The sequence below is a fragment of the Carcharodon carcharias genome, chromosome 12 (assembly GCF_017639515.1).
Source record: "Carcharodon carcharias isolate sCarCar2 chromosome 12, sCarCar2.pri, whole genome shotgun sequence".
NCBI lineage: Eukaryota > Metazoa > Chordata > Chondrichthyes > Lamniformes > Lamnidae > Carcharodon > Carcharodon carcharias.
Window position 1 is genome coordinate 107,020,467 of NC_054478.1, and position 19,252 is coordinate 107,039,718.

Here is a 19,252-nt window from a genome sequence, read left to right on the forward strand (position 1 = left end):
GCGCGATACCCTCTACCATTTTAGACATGCACGATGCCCTCTGCCACATTAGACCTGCACAATGGCGTGTGCTACATTAGACCTGCGCGATACCCTCTGCCACATTGGACCTGTGTGATGCCCTCTACGATATTAGACCTGCGCGATGCCCTCTGCCACATTAGACCTGCATAATGGCGTGTGCTACATTAGACCTGCGCGAAACCTTCTGCCACATTAGACCTGCACGCTTCTCTCTGTCACATTTGACCTGTGTTATGCCCTCTGTCACATTCAAATTGCATGCTTCCCTCTGTTATATTAGACCTGCATAATGCCCTCTGCCACATTAGAACTGTGCGATGCCCTCTGTCACATTAGACCTGCGCGATGCCCTCTCTCACGTTAGACCTGCGCGATGCCCTCTCTCGCATTAGACATGCACGATGCCCTCTGACACATTAGACCTGTGTTATGCCCTCTGTCACATTAGACCTGCGTGAAGCCCTCTGCCACATTAGAATTGCGTGATGCCCTCTGTCACATTAGACCTGCGTGATGCCCTCTGTCACATTAGACCTGTGTTATGCCCTCTGTCACATTTGACCTGCGTGATGCCCTCTGTAACATTAGACCTGCGCGATGCCCTCTGTCACATTAGACCTGCACAATGTCCTGTGCTACATTAGACCTGCGTGATGCCCTCTGCCACATTAGACCTGCACAATGTTCTCTTCTACATTAGACCCGCGCGATTCCCGCTGTCACCTTAGACCTGTGTGATGCCCTCTGTCACATTAGACCTGTGAGATGTCCTCTGTCACATTAGACCTGTGTGATGCCCTCTGTCACATTAGACCTGCGCAATGCCCTCTGTCACATCAGACCTGCGCAATGCTCTCTGTCACATTAGACCTGCACGCTTCCCTCAGTCACATTAGATCTGCGCAATTCTCTCTGTCACAATAGACCTGCGTGATGCCCTCTGTCGCATTAGAACTGTGCGATGCCCTCTGTCACATTAGACCTGCATGATGCCCTCTGCCACATTAGACTTGTGTGATGCCCTCTGTCACATTAGATCTGTGCGATGCCCTCTGTCGCATTGGACCTGTGCGATGACCTCTACCATATTAGACCTGCACGATGCCCTCCACCACATTAGACCAGTGCGATGCCCTCTGTCACATTAGACCTGCACAATGTCCTCTGTCGCATTAGACCTGCGTGATGCCCTCTACCATATTAGACCTGCGCGATGCCCTCTGCCACATTAGACCTGCACAATGTCCTGTGCTACTTTAGACCTGCGCGATGCCCTCTGTCACATTAGACCTGCACAATGTCCTCTGTCGCATTAGACCTGCGCGATGCCCTCTGTTGCATTAGACCTACACAATGTCCTGTGCTACATTAGACCTGCGCGATGGCCTCTGTCGCATTGGACCTACACAATGTTCTCTGCTACATTAGACCTGCATGCTTCCTTCTGTCACATTAGACCTGCGCTATTACCTCTGTCACATTCGACCTGCGCGATGCCCTCTGCCATATTAGATCTGCGCGATGCCCTCTGCCGCATTAGACCTGTGTGATGCCCTCTGTCACATTAGACCTGAGCAATGCCCTCTGTCGCATTAGACCTGCGCGATGCCTTCTGCCACATTAGACCTGTGTGATGCCCTCTACCATATTAGACCTGCGTGATGCCTTCTGTCACATTAGACCTGTGCAAAGCCCTCTGTCGCACTGGACCTGTGCGATGCCCTCTACCATATTAGACCTGCGCCATGCCCTCTGCCACATTAGACCTGCGCAAAGACCTCTGTCGCATTGGACCTGTGCGATGCCCTCTACCATATTAGACCTGCACGATACCCTCCGCCACATTAGACCTGTGCGATGCCCTCTGTCACATTAGATCTGTGTGATGCTCTCTGTCGCATTGGACCTGCGCGATGCCCTCTACCATATTAGACCTGCGCGATGCCCTCTGCCACATTAGACCTGCACATTGTCCTGTGTTAATTTAGACCTGCGCGATGCCCTCTGTCACATTAGACCTGCACAATGTCCTGTGCTACATTAGACCTGCGCGATGTCCTGTGTCGCATTAGACCTGCGCGATACCCTCTGTCGCATTAGACCTGCACAATGTCCTGTGCTACATTAGACCTGCACGATGGCCTCTGTCGCATTGGACCTGTGTGATGCCCTCTTCCATATTAGACCTGCACGATGCCCTCTGTCACATTAGACCTGCGCGATGCCCTCTGTCACATTTGACCTGTACGATGCCCTCTGTCACATTAGACCTGAGCAATGCCCTCTGTCACCTTAGACCTGCACGCTTCCCCCGTCACATTAGACCTGCATGATGCCCTCTGTCACATTAGACCTGCGCAAAGCCCTCTGTCGCATTGGACCTGTGCGATGCCCTCTGTCACATTAGACCTGAGCAATGCCCTCTGTCACCTTAGACCTGCACGCTTCCCCCGTCACATTAGACCTGCATGATGCCCTCTGTCACATTAGACCTGCGCAAAGCCCTCTGTCGCATTGGACCTGTGCGATGCCCTCTGTCACATTAGACCTGCGCGATACCCTCTACCATTTTAGACATGCACGATGCCCTCTGCCACATTAGACCTGCACAATGGCGTGTGCTACATTAGACCTGCGCGATACCCTCTGCCACATTGGACCTGTGTGATGCCCTCTACGATATTAGACCTGCGCGATGCCCTCTGCCACATTAGACCTGCACAATGGCGTGTGCTACATTAGACCTGCGCGAAACCTTCTGCCACATTAGACCTGCACGCTTCTCTCTGTCACATTTGACCTGTGTTATGCCCTCTGTCACATTCAAATTGCATGCTTCCCTCTGTTATATTAGACCTGCATAATGCCCTCTGCCACATTAGAACTGTGCGATGCCCTCTGTCACATTAGACCTGCGCGATGCCCTCTCTCACGTTAGACCTGCGCGATGCCCTCTCTCGCATTAGACATGCACGATGCCCTCTGACACATTAGACCTGTGTTATGCCCTCTGTCACATTAGACCTGCGTGAAGCCCTCTGCCACATTAGAACTGCGCGATGCCCTCTGTCACATTAGACCTGCGTGATGCCCTCTGTCACATTAGACCTGTGTTATGCCCTCTGTCACATTAGACCTGCGTGATGCCCTCTGTAACATTAGACCTGCGCGATGCCCTCTGTCACATTAAACCTGCACAATGTCCTGTGCTACATTAGACCTGCGTGATGCCCTCTGCCACATTAGACCTGCACAATGTTCTCTTCTACATTAGACCCGCGCGATTCCCGCTGTCACATTAGACCTGTGTGATGCCCTCTGTCACATTAGACCTGCGCAATGCCCTCTGTCACATCAGACCTGCGCAATGCTCTCTGTCACATTAGACCTGCACGCTTCCCTCAGTCACATTAGACCTGCGTGATGCCCTCTGTCGCATTAGAACTGTGCGATGCCCTCTGTCACATTAGACCTGCATGATGCCCTCTGCCACATTAGACTTGTGTGATGCCCTCTGTCACATTAGATCTGTGCGATGCCCTCTGTCGCATTGGACCTGCACGATACCCTCCGCCACATCAGACCTGTGCGATGCCCTCTGTCACATTAGATCTGTGTGATGCTCTCTGTCGCATTGGACCTGCGCGATGCCCTCTACCATATTAGACCTGCGCGATGCCCTCTGCCACATTAGACCTGCACATTGTCCTGTGTTAATTTAGACCTGCGCGATGCCCTCTGTCACATTAGACCTGCACAATGTCCTGTGCTACATTAGACCTGCGCGATGTCCTGTGTCGCATTAGACCTGCGCGATACCCTCTGTCGCATTAGACCTGCACAATGTCCTGTGCTACATTAGACCTGCACGATGGCCTCTGTCGCATTGGACCTGTGTGATGCCCTCTTCCATATTAGACCTGCACGATGCCCTCTGTCACATTAGACCTGCGCGATGCCCTCTGTCACATTTGACCTGTACGATGCCCTCTGTCACATTAGACCTGAGCAATGCCCTCTGTCACCTTAGACCTGCACGCTTCCCCCGTCACATTAGACCTGCATGATGCCCTCTGTCACATTAGACCTGCGCAAAGCCCTCTGTCGCATTGGACCTGTGCGATGCCCTCTGTCACATTAGACCTGAGCAATGCCCTCTGTCACCTTAGACCTGCATGCTTCCCCCGTCACATTAGACCTGCATGATGCCCTCTGTCACATTAGACCTGCGCAAACCCCTCTGTCGCATTGGACCTGTGCGATGCCCTCTGTCACATTAGACCTGCGCGATACCCTCTACCATTTTAGACATGCACGATGCCCTCTGCCACATTAGACCTGCACAATGGCGTGTGCTACATTAGACCTGCGCGATACCCTCTGCCACATTGGACCTGTGTGATGCCCTCTACGATATTAGACCTGCGCGATGCCCTCTGCCACATTAGACCTGCACAATGGCGTGTGCTACATTAGACCTGCGCGAAACCTTCTGCCACATTAGACCTGCACGCTTCTCTCTGTCACATTTGACCTGTGTTATGCCCTCTGTCACATTCAAACTGCATGCTTCCCTCTGTTATATTAGACCTGCATAATGCCCTCTGCCACATTAGAACTGTGCGATGCCCTCTGTCACATTAGACCTGCGCGATGCCCTCTCTCACGTTAGACCTGCGCGATGCCCTCCCTCGCATTAGACATGCACGATGCCCTCTGACACATTAGACCTGTGTTATGCCCTCTGTCACATTAGACCTGCGTGAAGCCCTCTGCCACATTAGAACTGCGCGATGCCCTCTGTCACATTAGACCTGCGTGATGCCCTCTGTCACATTAGACCTGTGTTATGCCCTCTGTCACATTAGACCTGCGTGATGCCCTCTGTAACATTAGACCTGCGCGATGCCCTCTGTCACATTAAACCTGCACAATGTCCTGTGCTACATTAGACCTGTGTGATGCCCTCTGCCACATTAGACCTGCACAATGTTCTCTTCTACATTAGACCCGCGCGATTCCCGCTGTCACATTAGACCTGTGTGATGCCCTCTGTCACATTAGACCTGTGCGATGTCCTCTGTCACATTAGACCTGTGTGATGCCCTCTGTCACATTAGACCTGCGCAATGCCCTCTGTCACATCAGACCTGCGCAATGCTCTCTGTCACATTAGACCTGCACGCTTCCCTCAGTCACATTAGATCTGCGCGATTCTCTCTGTCACAATAGACCTGCGTGATGCCCTCTGTCGCATTAGAACTGTGCGATGCCCTCTGTCACATTAGACCTGCATGATGCCCTCTGCCACATTAGACTTGTGTGATGCCCTCTGTCACATTAGATCTGTGCGATGCCCTCTGTCGCATTGGACCTGCACGATTCCCTCTACCATCTTAGACCTGCACGATGCCCTCTGCCACATTAGACCTGTACAATCTCCTGCCCTACTTTAAACCTGCACGATGCCCTCTGTCACATTAGACCTGTACGATGCCCTCTGTCACATTAGACCTGCGTGATTCTCTCTGTCACATTAGACCTGTGTGATGCTCTCTGTCACATTCGACCTGCGTGGTTCTCTCTGTCACATTAGACCTGTGTGATGCTCTCTGTCACATTGGACATGCGCGATGCCCTCTACCATTTTAGAACTGCGTGATCACTTCTGCCACATTAGAACTGCACAAAACCCTCTGTCGCATTGGACCTGTGTGATGCCCTCTACCATGTAAGACCTGCGCATTGCCTTCTGCCACATTAGGCCTGTGCGATGCCCTCTGTCACATTAGATCTGTGCAATGCCCTCTGTCGCATTGGACCTGTGCGATGCCCTCTACCATATTAGACCTGCGCGATGCCCTCTGCCACATTAGAACTGCACAATGTCCAATGCTACATTAGATCTGCGTGATGGCCTCTGCCACATTAGACCTACATAATGTTCTCTTCTACATTAGACCTGCGCGAGTACCTCTGTCACATTAGACCTGTGCGATGCCCCCTGTCACATTAGACCTGTGCGATGCCCTCTGTCACATTAAACCTGCGTGATGCCCTCTGTCACATTAGATCTGTGTGATGCCCTCTGTCACATTAGACCTGTGCGATGCTCTCTGTCACATTAGACCTGTGTTATGCCCTCTGACACATTAGACCTGTGTGATGCCCTCTGTCACATTAGACCTGTGCGATGCCCTCTTTCACATTAGACCTGTGCGATGCTCTCTGTCACAATAGACCTGTGCGATGCTCTCTATCACATTAGACCTGTGTGATACCCTCTGTCACATTAGACCTGCGTGATGTCCTCTGTCACATCAGACCTGTGTGATGCCCTCTGTCACATTAGACCTGTGTTATGCCCTCTGTCACATTAGACCTAAATGATGCCCTCTACTACATTAGACCTGTGCGATGCCCTCTGTCACATTAGACCTGTGCGATGCACTCGGTCACATTAGATCTGCGCAATCCCCTCTGTCACATTAGACTTGCACGTTTCCCTCTGTCACATTAGACATGCGCGGTTCTTTCTCTCTCATTAGACCTGCATGCTTCCCTCTGTCACATTGGACCTGCGTGACTCCCTGTGTCACATTAGACCTGCACGATTCCCTCAGTCACATTGGACCCGCGCGATTCTTTCTGTCTCATTGGACCTGTGCGATGCCCTCTGTCACATTGGATCTGTGCGATGCCTTCTGTCACATTAGATCTGTGCGATGCCCTCTGTCACATTAGACCTGTGCGATGCTCTCTGTCGCATTAGACCTGTGCGATGCCCTCTGTCGCATTAGATCTGTGCGATGGCCTATGTCACATTGGACCTGCATGATGTCCTCTACCATATTAGACCTGTGTGATGCCCTTTGTCGCATTGGACCTGCGCGATTCCCTCTACAATTTTAGACCTGTGTGTTGCCCTCTGCCACATTAGTCCTGCACAATCTCCTGTGCTACATAAGACCTGCGCGACGCCCTCTGTCGCATTAGACCTGCGCGATTCTCTCCGTCACATCAGACCTGTGTGATGCTCTCTGTCGCAGTGGACATGCGCGATGCCCTCTACCATATTAGACATGCGCAAAGCCCTTTGTCGCATTGGACCTGTGTGATGACCTCTATCATATTAGACCTGCACGATGCCCTCTGCCACATTAGGCCTGTGCGATGCCCTCTGTCACATTAGATCTGTGCGATGCCCCCGTCACATTGGACCTGCGCGATTCCCTCGACTATTTTAGACCTGTGCGATGCCCTCTGCCACATTAGTCCTGCACAATCTCCTGTGCTACCTTAGACCTGCGTGATACCCTCTGTCACATTAGACCTCCGCGATGCCCTCTGTCGCATTAGACCTGCACAATGTCCTGTGCTACATTAGACCTGCGCGATGCCCTCTGTCACATTAGACCTGCGCGATTCGCTCTGTCACATTAGCCCTGTGTGATGCTCTCTGTCGCATTGGACATGCGCGATGCCCTCTACCATATTAGACATGCGTGATGCCTTCTGCCACATTAGACGTGCGCAAAGCCCTTGGTCGCATTGGACCTGTGTGATGCCCTCTAACATATTAGACCTGCGCGTTGCCCTCTGCCACATTAGGCCTGTGCGATGCCCTCTGTCACATTAGATCTGTGCAATGCCCTCTGTCGCATTGGACCTGTGCGATGCCCTCTACCATATTAGACCTGTGCGATGCCCTCTGTCACATTAGACCTGTGCAATGCCCTCTGTCACATTAGATCTGTGCAATGCCCTCTGTCGCATTGGACCTGTGCGATGCCCTCTACCATATTAGACCTGCGCGAAGCCCTCTGCCACATTAGACCTGCACAATGTCCAGTGCTACATTAGAACTGCGTGATGCACTCTGCCACATTAGACCTGCATAATGTTCTCTTCTACATTAGACCTGCGTGATTCCCTCTGTCACATTAGACCTGTGCGATGCCCTCTGTCACATTAGAACTGTGCGATGTCCTCTGTCACATTAGACCTGTGTGATGCCCTCTGTCACATTAGACCTGTGCGATGTCCTCTGTCACATTAGTCCTGTGTGATGCCCTCTGTCACATTAGACCTGCGCGATGCCCTCTGTCACATTAGAATTGTGCAATGCCCTCTGTCACTTTAGACCTGCGCAATTCTATCTGCCACATTAGACCTGTGTGATGCCCTCTGTCATGTTTGACCTGTGTTATGCCCTCTGTCACATTAGACCTGTGTTATGCCCTCTGTCACATTAGACCTGTGCGATGTCCTCTGTCACATTAGACCTGTGTGATGCCCTCTGTCACATTAGACCTGTGCGATGTCCTCTGTCACATTAGACCTGCGCGATGTCCTCAGTCACATTTGACCTGCGCGATGCCCTCTGTCACATTAGACCTGCGCAATGCCCTCTGTCACTTTATACCTGCGCGACTCTATCTGCCACATTAGACCTGTGTGAAGCCCTCTGTCATGTTTGACCTGTGTTATGCCCTCTGTCACATTAGACCTGTGTGATGCCCTCTGTCACATTAGACCTGTGTGATGCCCTCTGTCACATTAGACCTGTGCAATGTCCTCTGTCACATTAGACCTGTGTGATGCCCTCTGTCACGTTAGGCATGCGCGATGCCCTCTGTCACATTAGACCTGCGCAATTCCATTTGTCACATTAGAACTGCGCTATTCTATCTGCCACATTAGACCTGTGTGATGCCCTCTGTCATGTTAGACCTGTGTTATGCCCTCTGTCACATTAGACCTGCATGCTTCCCTCTGTCATATTAACCTGCATAATGTCCTGTGCCACATTAGACCTGTGCGATGTCCTCTGTCACATTAGACCTGCGCAATGCCATCTGTCAAATTAGACCTGTGTGATGCCCTCTGTCACATTAGGACCTGCGTGATGGCCTCTCTCACATTAGACCTTTGTTATCCCTTTTGTCACATTAGACCTGTGTGATGCCCTCTGTCACATTAGACCTGCGCGATGCACTCTGTCACATTAGACCTGCGTGATGCCCTCTGTCACATTAGACCTGCACGCTTCCCTCTGTCACATGTAGACCAGCGCGATTCTCTCTGTCACAAAAGACCTGCGCGATTCCCTCTGTCACATTAGACCTGTGCGATGCCCTCTGCCACATTAGACCTGTGTGATGCCCTCTGTCGCATTGGACCTGCGCGATTCCCTCTACCATTTTAGACCTGTGTGATACCCTCTGTCACATTAGACCTGCGCGATGACCACTGTCGCATTAGAACTGCGCGATGTCCTCTGTCACATTAGACCTGCTGTGATGTCCTCTGTCTACATTAGACCTGCGCGATGCCCTCTGTCACTTTAGACCTGGGCGATGCCCTCTGTCACATTAGAACTGCGCGATTCATCTGCACATTAGACCTGTTTGATGGCCTCTGTCACAGTAGACCTGTGCGATGCCCTCTGTCACATTAGATCCTGTGTGATGCCCTCTGTCACATTAGACCTGCGCAATGCCCTCTGTCACATTAGAATTGTGCAATGCCCTCTGTCACTTTAGACCTGCGCAATTCTATCTGCCACATTAGACCTGTGTGATGCCCTCTGTCATGTTTGACCTGTGTTATGCCCTCTGTCACATTAGACCCTGTGTTATGCCCTCTGTCACATTAGACCTGCAGAATGTCCTCTGTGCCACATTAGACCTGTGTGATGCCCTCTGTCACATTAGACCTGTGCGATGTCCCTCTGTCACATTAGACCTGCGCGATGTCCTCAGACACTTTGCTGGCGATGCCCTCTGTCACATTAGACCTGCGCATGCCCTCTGTCACTTTATACCTGCGCGACTCTATCTGCCACATTAGACCTGTGTGAAGCCCTCTGTCATGTTTGACCTGTGTTATGCCCTCTGTCACATTAGACCTGTGTGATGCCCTCTGTCACATTAGACCTGTGTGATGCCCTCTGTCACATTAGACCTGTGCAATGTCCTCTGTCACATTAGACCTGTGTGATGCCCTCTGTCACGTTAGGCATGCGCGATGCCCTCTGTCACATTAGACCTGCGCAATTCCATTTGTCACATTAGAACTGCGCTATTCTATCTGCCACATTAGACCTGTGTGATGCCCTCTGTCATGTTAGACCTGTGTTATGCCCTCTGTCACATTAGACCTGCATGCTTCCCTCTGTCATATTAACCTGCATAATGTCCTGTGCCATGTTTGACGTGTGCGATGCCCTCTGTCACATTAGACCTGCGCAATGCTCTCTGCCAAATTAGACCTGTGTAATGCCCTCTGTCACATTAGAACTATGTGAAGTGCTCTGTCACATTAGACTTGCGCGATGCCTGCTGTCACATTAGACCTGCATGATGGCCTCTCTCACATTAGACCTGTGTTATCCCCTTTGTCACATTAGACCTGTGTGATGCCCTCTGTCACATTAGACCTGCGTGATGCCCTCTGTCACATTAGACCTGCAGGCTTCCCTCTGTCACATTAGACATGCGCGATTCTCTCTGTCACATCAGAGCTGTGCGATGCCCTCTGTCGCATTGGACCTGCGAGATTCCCTCTACCATCTTAGACATGCGCGATGCCCTCTGCCACATTAGACCTGCACAATCTACTGTGCTACTTTAGACCTGCGCGATGCCCTCTGTTACATTAGACCTGCACAATCTCCTGTGCTACTTTAGACCTGCGCGATGCCCTCTGTTACATTAGACCTGCGTGATGCCCTCTGTCGCATGAGACCTGCGCGATGCCCTCTGTCACTTTAGACCTGCGTGATTCTCTCTGTCACATTAGACTTGTGTGATGCTCTCTGTTGCATTGGACATGCGCGATGCCCTCTACCATATTAGACCTGCTTGATGCCTTCAGCCACATTAGAACGATGCAAAGCCCTCTGTCGCATTGGATCTGTGTGATGACCGCAACCATGTTAGACCTGCGCGTTGCCCTCTGCCACATTAGGCCTGTGCGATGCCCTCTGTCACATTAGATCTGTGCAATGCCCTCTGTCTCATTGGACCTGTGCGATGCCCTCTACCATATTAGACCTGCGCGATGCCCTCTGCCACATTAGACCTGCACAAGGTCCAGTGCTACATTAGACCTGTGTGATGCCCTCTGCCACATTAGACCTGCATTATGTTCTCTTCTAAATTAGACCTGCGCTATTCCCTCTGTCACATTAGATCTGTGCAATGCCCTCTGTCGCATTGCACCTGTGCGATGCCCTCTACCATATTAGACCTGCGCGATGTCCTCTGTCACATTAGACCTGTGTGATGCCCTCTGTCACATTAGACCTGCGCGATGTCCTCTGTCACATTAGACCTGTGTGATGCCCTCTGTCACATTAGACCTGTGCGATGTCTTCTGTCACATTAGACCTGTGTGATGCCCTCTGTCACATTAGACCTGCGGATTGCCGTCTGTCACATTAGACCTGTGCAATTCCATTTGTCACATTAGAGCTGCGCGATTCTAGCTGCCACATTAGACCTGTGTGATGCCCTCTGTCATGTTAGACCTGTGTTATGCCCTCTGTCACATTAGACCTGCATGCTTCCCCCTGTCATATTAGACCTGCATAATGCCCTCTGTCACATTAGACCTGCGCAATGCCGTCTGTCAAATTAGACCTGTGTGATGCCCTCTGTCACATTAGACCTGCGTGATGGCCTCTCTCACATTAGACCTGTGTTATCCCTTTTGTCACATTAGACCTGTGTGATGCCCTCTGTCAAATTAGACCTGCGCGATGCACTCTGTCACATTAGACCTGCGTGATGCCCTCTGTCACATTAGACCTGCACGCTTCCCTCTGTTACATTAGACCAGCGCGATTCTCTCTGTCACAATAGATCTGCGCGATTCCCTCTGTCACATTAGACCTGTGCGATGCCCTCTGTCACATTAGACCTTTGCGATGCCCTCTGCCACATTAGACCTGTCGCATTGGACCTGCGCGATTCCCTCTACCATTTTAGACCTGCGCGATACCCTCAGTCACATTAGACCTGCGCGATGCCCTCTGTCACATTAGACCTGTGCGATGTCCTCTGTCACATTAGACCTGTGTGATGCCCTCTGTCACATTAGACCTGCGCGATGTCCTCTGTCAAATTAGACCTGTGTGATGCCCTCCGTCACATTAGACTGTGTGATGTCCTCTGTCACATTAGACCTGTGTGATGCCCTCTGTCACATTAGACCTGCGCAATGCCCTCTGTCACTTTAGACCTGCGCGATTCTATCTGCCACATTAGACCTGTGTGATGGCCTCTGTCATGTTAGACCTGTGTTATGCCCTCTGTCACATTAGACCTGTGTGATGCCCTCTGTCACATTAGACCTGTGCGATGTCCTCTGTCACATTAGATCTGTGTGATGCCCTCTGTCACATTAGACCTGTGCAATGTCCTCTGTCACATTAGACCTGTGTGATGCCCTCTGTCACATTAGACCTGTGCGATGCCCTCTGTCACATTAGACCTGCGCAATGCCGTCTGTCAAATTAGACCTGTGTGATGCCCTCTGTCACATTAGACTTGCATGATGGCCTCTCTCACATTAGACCTGTGTTATCCCTTTTGTCACATTAGACCTGTGTGATGCCCTCTGTCAAATTAGACCTGCGCGATGCACTCTGTCACATTAGACCTGCGTGATGCCCTCTGTCACATTAGACCTGCACGCTTCCCTCTGTCACATTAGACCAGCGCGATTCCCTCTGTCACATTAGACCTGTGCGATGCCCTCTGTCACATTAGACCTGTGCGATGCACTCTGCCACATTAGACCTGTCGCATTGGACCTGCGCGATTCCCTCTACCATTTTAGACCTGCGCGATACCCTCTGTCACATTAGACCTGCGCGATGCCCTCTGTCGCATTAGACCTGTGCGATGTCCTCTGTCACATTAGACCTGTGTGATGCCCTCTGTCACATTAGACCTGCGCGATGTCCTCTGTCAAATTAGACCTGTGTGATGCCCTCCGTCACATTAGACCTGTGTGATGTCCTCTGTCACATTAGACCTGTGTGATGCCCTCTGTCACATTAGACCTGCGCAATGCCCTCTGTCACTTTAGACCTGCAAGATTCTATCTGCCACATTAGACCTGTGAGATGGCCTCTGTCATGTTAGACCTGTGTTATGCCCTCTGTCACATTAGACCTGTGTGATGCCCTCTGTCACATTAGACCTGTGCGATGTCCTCTGTCACATTAGACCTGTGCGCTGTCCTCTGTCACATTAGACCTGTGTGATGCCCTCTGTCACATTAGACCTGCGCGATGTCCTCTGTCACATTAGACCTGTGTGATGCCCTCTGTCACATTAGACCTGTGCGATGTCTTCTGTCACATTAGACCTGTGTGATGCCCTCTGTCACATTAGACCTGCGCATTGCCCTCTGTCACATTAGACCTGTGCAATTCCATTTGTCACATTAGAGCTGCGCGATTCTATCTGCCACATTAGACCTGTGTGATGCCCTCTGTCATGTTAGACCTGTGTTATGCCCTCTGTCACATTAGACCTGCATGCTTCCCTCTGTCATATTAGACCTGCATAATGCCCTGTGCCACATTAGACCTGTGCGATGCCCTCTGTCACATTAGACCTGCGCAATGCCGTCTGTCAAATTAGACCTGTGTGATGCCCTCTGTCACATTAGACCTGCGTGATGGCCTCTCTCACATTAGACCTGTGTTATCCCTTTTGTCACATTAGACCTGTGTGATGCCCTCTGTCAAATTAGACCTGCGCGATGCACTCTGTCACATTAGACCTGCGTGATGCCCTCTGTCACATTAGACCTGCACGCTTCCCTCTGTCACATTAGACCAGTGCGATTCTCTCTGTCACAATAGACCTGCGCGATTCCCTCTGTCACATTAGACCTGTGCGATGCCCTCTGTCACATTAGACCTGTGCGATGCCCTCTGCCACATTAGACCTGTCGCATTGGCCCTGCACGATTCCCTCTACCATTTTAGACCTGCGCGATACCCTCTGTCACATTAGACCTGCGCGATGCCCTCTGTCGCATTAGACATGTGCGATGTCCTCTGTCACATTAGACCTGTGTGATGCCCTCTGTCACATTAGACCTGCGCGATGTCCTCTGTCAAATTAGACCTGTGTGATGCCCTCCGTCACATTAGACCTGTGTGATGTCCTTTGTCACATTAGACCTGTGTGATGCCGTCTGTCACATTAGACCTGCGCAATGCCCTCTGTCACTTTAGACCTGCGCGATTCTATCTGCCACATTAGACCTGTGTGATGGCCTCTGTCATGTTAGACCTGTGTTATGCCCTCTGTCACATTAGACCTGTGTGATGCCCTCTGTCACGTTAGACCTGTGCGATGTCCTCTGTCACATTAGACCTGTGTGATGCCCTCTGTCACATTAGACCTGTGCGATGTCCTCTGTCACATTAGACCTGTGCGCTGTCCTCTGTCACATTAGACCTGTGTGATGCCCTCTGTCACATTAGACCTGCGCGATGTCCTCTGTCACATTAGACCTGTGTGATGCCCTCTGTCACATTAGACCTGTGTGATGGCCTCTGTCACATTAGACCTGCGCGATGTCCTCTGTCACATTAGACCTGTGCGATGCCCTCTGTCACATTAGACCTGTGTGATGCCCTCTGTCACATTAGACTTGCGTGATGGCCTCTCTCACATTAGACCTGTGTTATCCCTTTTGTCACATTAGACCTGTGTGATGCCCTCTGTCAAATTAGACCTGCGCGATGCACTCTGTCACATTAGACCTGCGTGATGCCCTCTGTCACATTAGACCTGCACGCTTCCCTCTGTCACATTAGACCAGCGCGATTCCCTCTGTCACATTAGACCTGTGCGCTGCCCTCTGTCACATTAGACCTGTGCGATGCCCTCTGCCACATTAGACCTGTCGCATTGGACCTGCGCGATTCCCTCTACCATTTTAGACCTGCGCGATACCCTCTGTCACATTAGACCTGCGCGATGCCCTCTGTCGCATTAGACCTGTGCGATGTCCTCTGTCACATTAGACCTGTGTGATGCCCTCTGTCACATTAGACCTGCGCGATGTCCTCTGTCAAATTAGACCTGTGTGATGCCCTCCGTCACATTAGACCTGTGTGATGTCCTCTGTCACATTAGACCTGTGTGATGCCCTCTGTCACATTAGACCTGCGCAATGCCCTCTGTCACTTTAGACCTGCAAGATTCTATCTGCCACATTAGACCTGTGTGATGGCCTCTGTCATGTTAGACCTGTGTTATGCCCTCTGTCACATTAGACCTGTGTGATGCCCTCTGTCACATTAGACCTGTGCGATGTCCTCTGTCACATTAGACCTGTGCGCTGTCCTCTGTCACATTAGACCTGTGTGATGCCCTCTGTCACATTAGACCTGCGCGATGTCCTCTGTCACATTAGACCTGTGTGATGCCCTCTGTCACATTAGACCTGTGCGATGTCTTCTGTCACATTAGACCTGTGTGATGCCCTCTGTCACATTAGACCTGCGCATTGGCGTCTGTCACATTAGACCTGTGCAATTCCATTTGTCACATTAGAGCTGCGCGATTCTATCTGCCACATTAGACCTGTGTGATGCCCTCTGTCATGTTAGACCTGTGTTATGCCCTCTGTCACATTAGACCTGCATGCTTCCCTCTGTCATATTAGACCTGCATAATGCCCTGTGCCACATTAGACCTGTGCGATGCCCTCTGTCACATTAGACCTGCGCAATGCCGTCTGTCAAATTAGACCTGTGTGATGCCCTCTGTCACATTAGACCTGCGAGATGGCCTCTCTCACATTAGACCTGTGTTATCCCTTTTGTCACATTAGACCTGTGTGATGCCCTCTGTCAAATTAGACCTGCGCGATGCACTCTGTCACATTAGACCTGCGTGATGCCCTCTGTCACATTAGACCTGCACGCTTCCCTCTGTCACATTAGACCAGCGCGATTCTCTCTGTCACAATAGACCTGCGCGATTCCCTCTGTCACATTAGACCTGTGCGATGCCCTCTGTCACATTAGACCTGTGCGATGCCCTCTGCCACATTAGACCTGTCGCATTGGCCCTGCGCGATTCCCTCTACCATTTTAGACCTGCGCGATACCTTCTGTCACATTAGACCTGCGCGATGCCCTCTGTCGCATTAGACCTGTGCGATGTCCTCTGTCACATTAGACCTGTGTGATGCCCTCTGTCACATTAGACCTGCGCGATGTCCTCTGTCAAATTAGACCTGTGTGATGCCCTCCGTCACATTAGACCTGTGTGATGTCCTCTGTCACATTAGACCTGTGTGATGCCCTCTGTCACATTAGACCTGCGCAATGCCCTCTGTCACTTTAGACCTGCAAGATTCTATCTGCCACATTAGACCTGTGTGATGGCCTCTGTCATGTTAGACCTGTGTTATGCCGTCTGTCACATTAGACCTGTGTGATGCCCTCTGTCACATTAGACCTGAGCGATGTCCTCTGTCACATTAGACCTGTGCGCTGTCCTCTGTCACATTAGACCTGTGTGATGCCCTCTGTCACATTAGACCTGCGCGATGTCCTCTGTCACATTAGACCTGTGTGATGCCCTCTGTCACATTAGACCTGTGTGATGCCCTCTGTCACATTAGACCTGCGCGATGTCCTCTGTCACATTAGACCTGTGTGATGCCCTCTGTCACATTAGACCTGTGTGATGCCCTCTGTCACATTAGACCTGCGCAATGCCCTCTGTCACTTTAGACCTGCAAGATTCTATCTGCCACATTTGACCTGTGTGATGGCCTCTGTCATGTTAGACCTGTGTTATGCCCTCTGTCACATTAGACCTGTGTTATGCCCTCTGTCACATTAGACCTGTGCGATGTCCTCTGTCACATTAGACCTGTGTGATGCCCTCTGTCACATTAGACCTGCGCAATGCCCTCTGTCACATTAGACCTGCGCAATTCCATTTGTCACATTAGACCTGCGTGATTCTATCTGCCACATTAGACCTGTGTGATGCCCACTGTCATGTTAGACCTGTGTTATGCCCTCTGTCACATTAGACCTCCATGCTTCCCTCTGTCACATTAGACCTGCATAATGCCCTGTGCCACATTAGACCTGTGCGATGCCCTCTGTCACATGAGACCTGCGCAATGCCATCTGTCACATTAGACCTGTGTTATGCCCTCTGTCACATTAGACCTGCGTGATGGCCTCTCTCACATTAGACCTGTGTTATCCCCTTTGTCACATTAGACCTGTGTGATGCCCTCTGTCACATTAGACCTGCGCGATGCCCTCTGTCACATTAGACCTGCGTGATGCCCTCTGTCACATTAGACTTGCACGCTTCCCTCTGTCGCATTAGACCTGCGTGATTCTCTCTGTCACAATAGACCTGTATGATGCCCTCTGTCGCATTAGACCTATGCGATGCCCTCTGTCGCATTGGGCCTGCACGATACCCTCTACCATCTTAGACCTGCGCGATGCCCTCTGCCACTTTAGACCTGCACAATCTCCTGTGCTACTTTAGATCTGCGCGATGCCCTCTGTTACATTAGTCCTGCACGATGCCCTCTGTCGCATTAGACCTGCGTGATGCCCTCTGTCACTTTAGACCTGCATGATTCTCTCTGTCACATTAGACCTGTGTGATGCTCTCTGTCGCATTGGACATGCACGATGCCCTCTACCAAATTAGACCTGCGTGATGCATTCTGCCACATTAGAACTGCGCAAAGCCCTCTGTCGCATTGGACCTGTGTGATGCTCTCAACCATGTTAGACCTGTGAGTTGCCCTCTGCCACATTGGCCTGTGCGATGCCCTCTGTCACATTAGATCTGTGCAATGCCCTCTGTCGCATTGGAACTGTGCGATGCCCTCTACCATATTAGATCTGCACGATGCCCTCTGCCACATTAGACCTGCACAATATCCAGTGCTACATTAGACCTGCGTGATGCCCTCTGCCACATTAGACCTGCATAATGTTCTCTTCTACATTAGACCTGCGCAATTCCCTCTGTCACATTAGACCTGTGCAATGTCCTCTGTCACATTAGACCTGTGTGATGCCCTCTATCACATTAGATCTGTGCGATGCCCTCTGTCGCATTCGACCTGCGCAATTCCCTCTACCATTTTAGACCTGCGCGATACCATCTGTCACATTAGACCTGCGCGATGCCCTCTGTCACGTTAGACCTGCACAATGTCCTGTGCTACATTAGACCTGCGCGATGCCCTCTGTCACATTAGACCTGCGCGATTCTCTCTGTCACATTAGCCCTGTGTGATGCTCTCTGTCGCATAGGATGTGCGCGATGCCCTCTACCATATTAGACATGCGTGATGCATTCTGCCACATTAGACGTGCGCAAAGCACTTTGTCGCATTGGACCTGTGTGATGCCCTCTACCATATTAGACCTGCGCAATGCCCTCTGCCACATTAGACCTGCACAATGTCCTGTGCTACATTAGACCTGTGCGATGCCCTCTGTCACATTAGACCTGTGCGATGCATTCTGTCACATTAGACCTGTGTGATGCCCTCTGTCACATTAGACCTGCACGCTTCCCTCTGTCACATTAGACCTGCGCGATTCTCTCTGTCACAATAGACCTGCATGATGGCCGCTGTCGCATTAGACCTTTACGATGCCCGCTGTCACATTAGACCTGCGCGATGCCCTCTGTCACATTAGACCTGCGCGATTCTCTCTGTCACAATAGACCTGCATGATGGCCTCTGTCTCATTAGACCTTTACGATGCCCGCTGTCACATTAGACTTGCACGATGCCCTCTGTCACATTAGACCTGCGCGATTCTCCCTGTCACATTAGCCCTGTGTGATGCTCTCTGTCGCATTGGACATGCGCGATGCCCTCTACCATATTAGACCTGCGTGATGCCTTCTGCCACATTAGACGTGCGCAAAGCCCTTTGTCGCATTGGACCTGTGTGATGCCCGCTACCATATTAGACCTGCGCGTTGCCCTCTGCCACATTAGGCCTGCGCGATGCCCTCTGTCACATTAGATCTGTGCAATGCCCTCTGTCGCCTTGGACCTGTGCGATGCCCTCTACCATATTAGACCTGCGCCATGCCCTCTGCCACATTAGACCTGCACAATGTCCTGTGCAACATTAGACCTGCGTGATGCCCTCTGCCACATTAGACCTGCACAATGT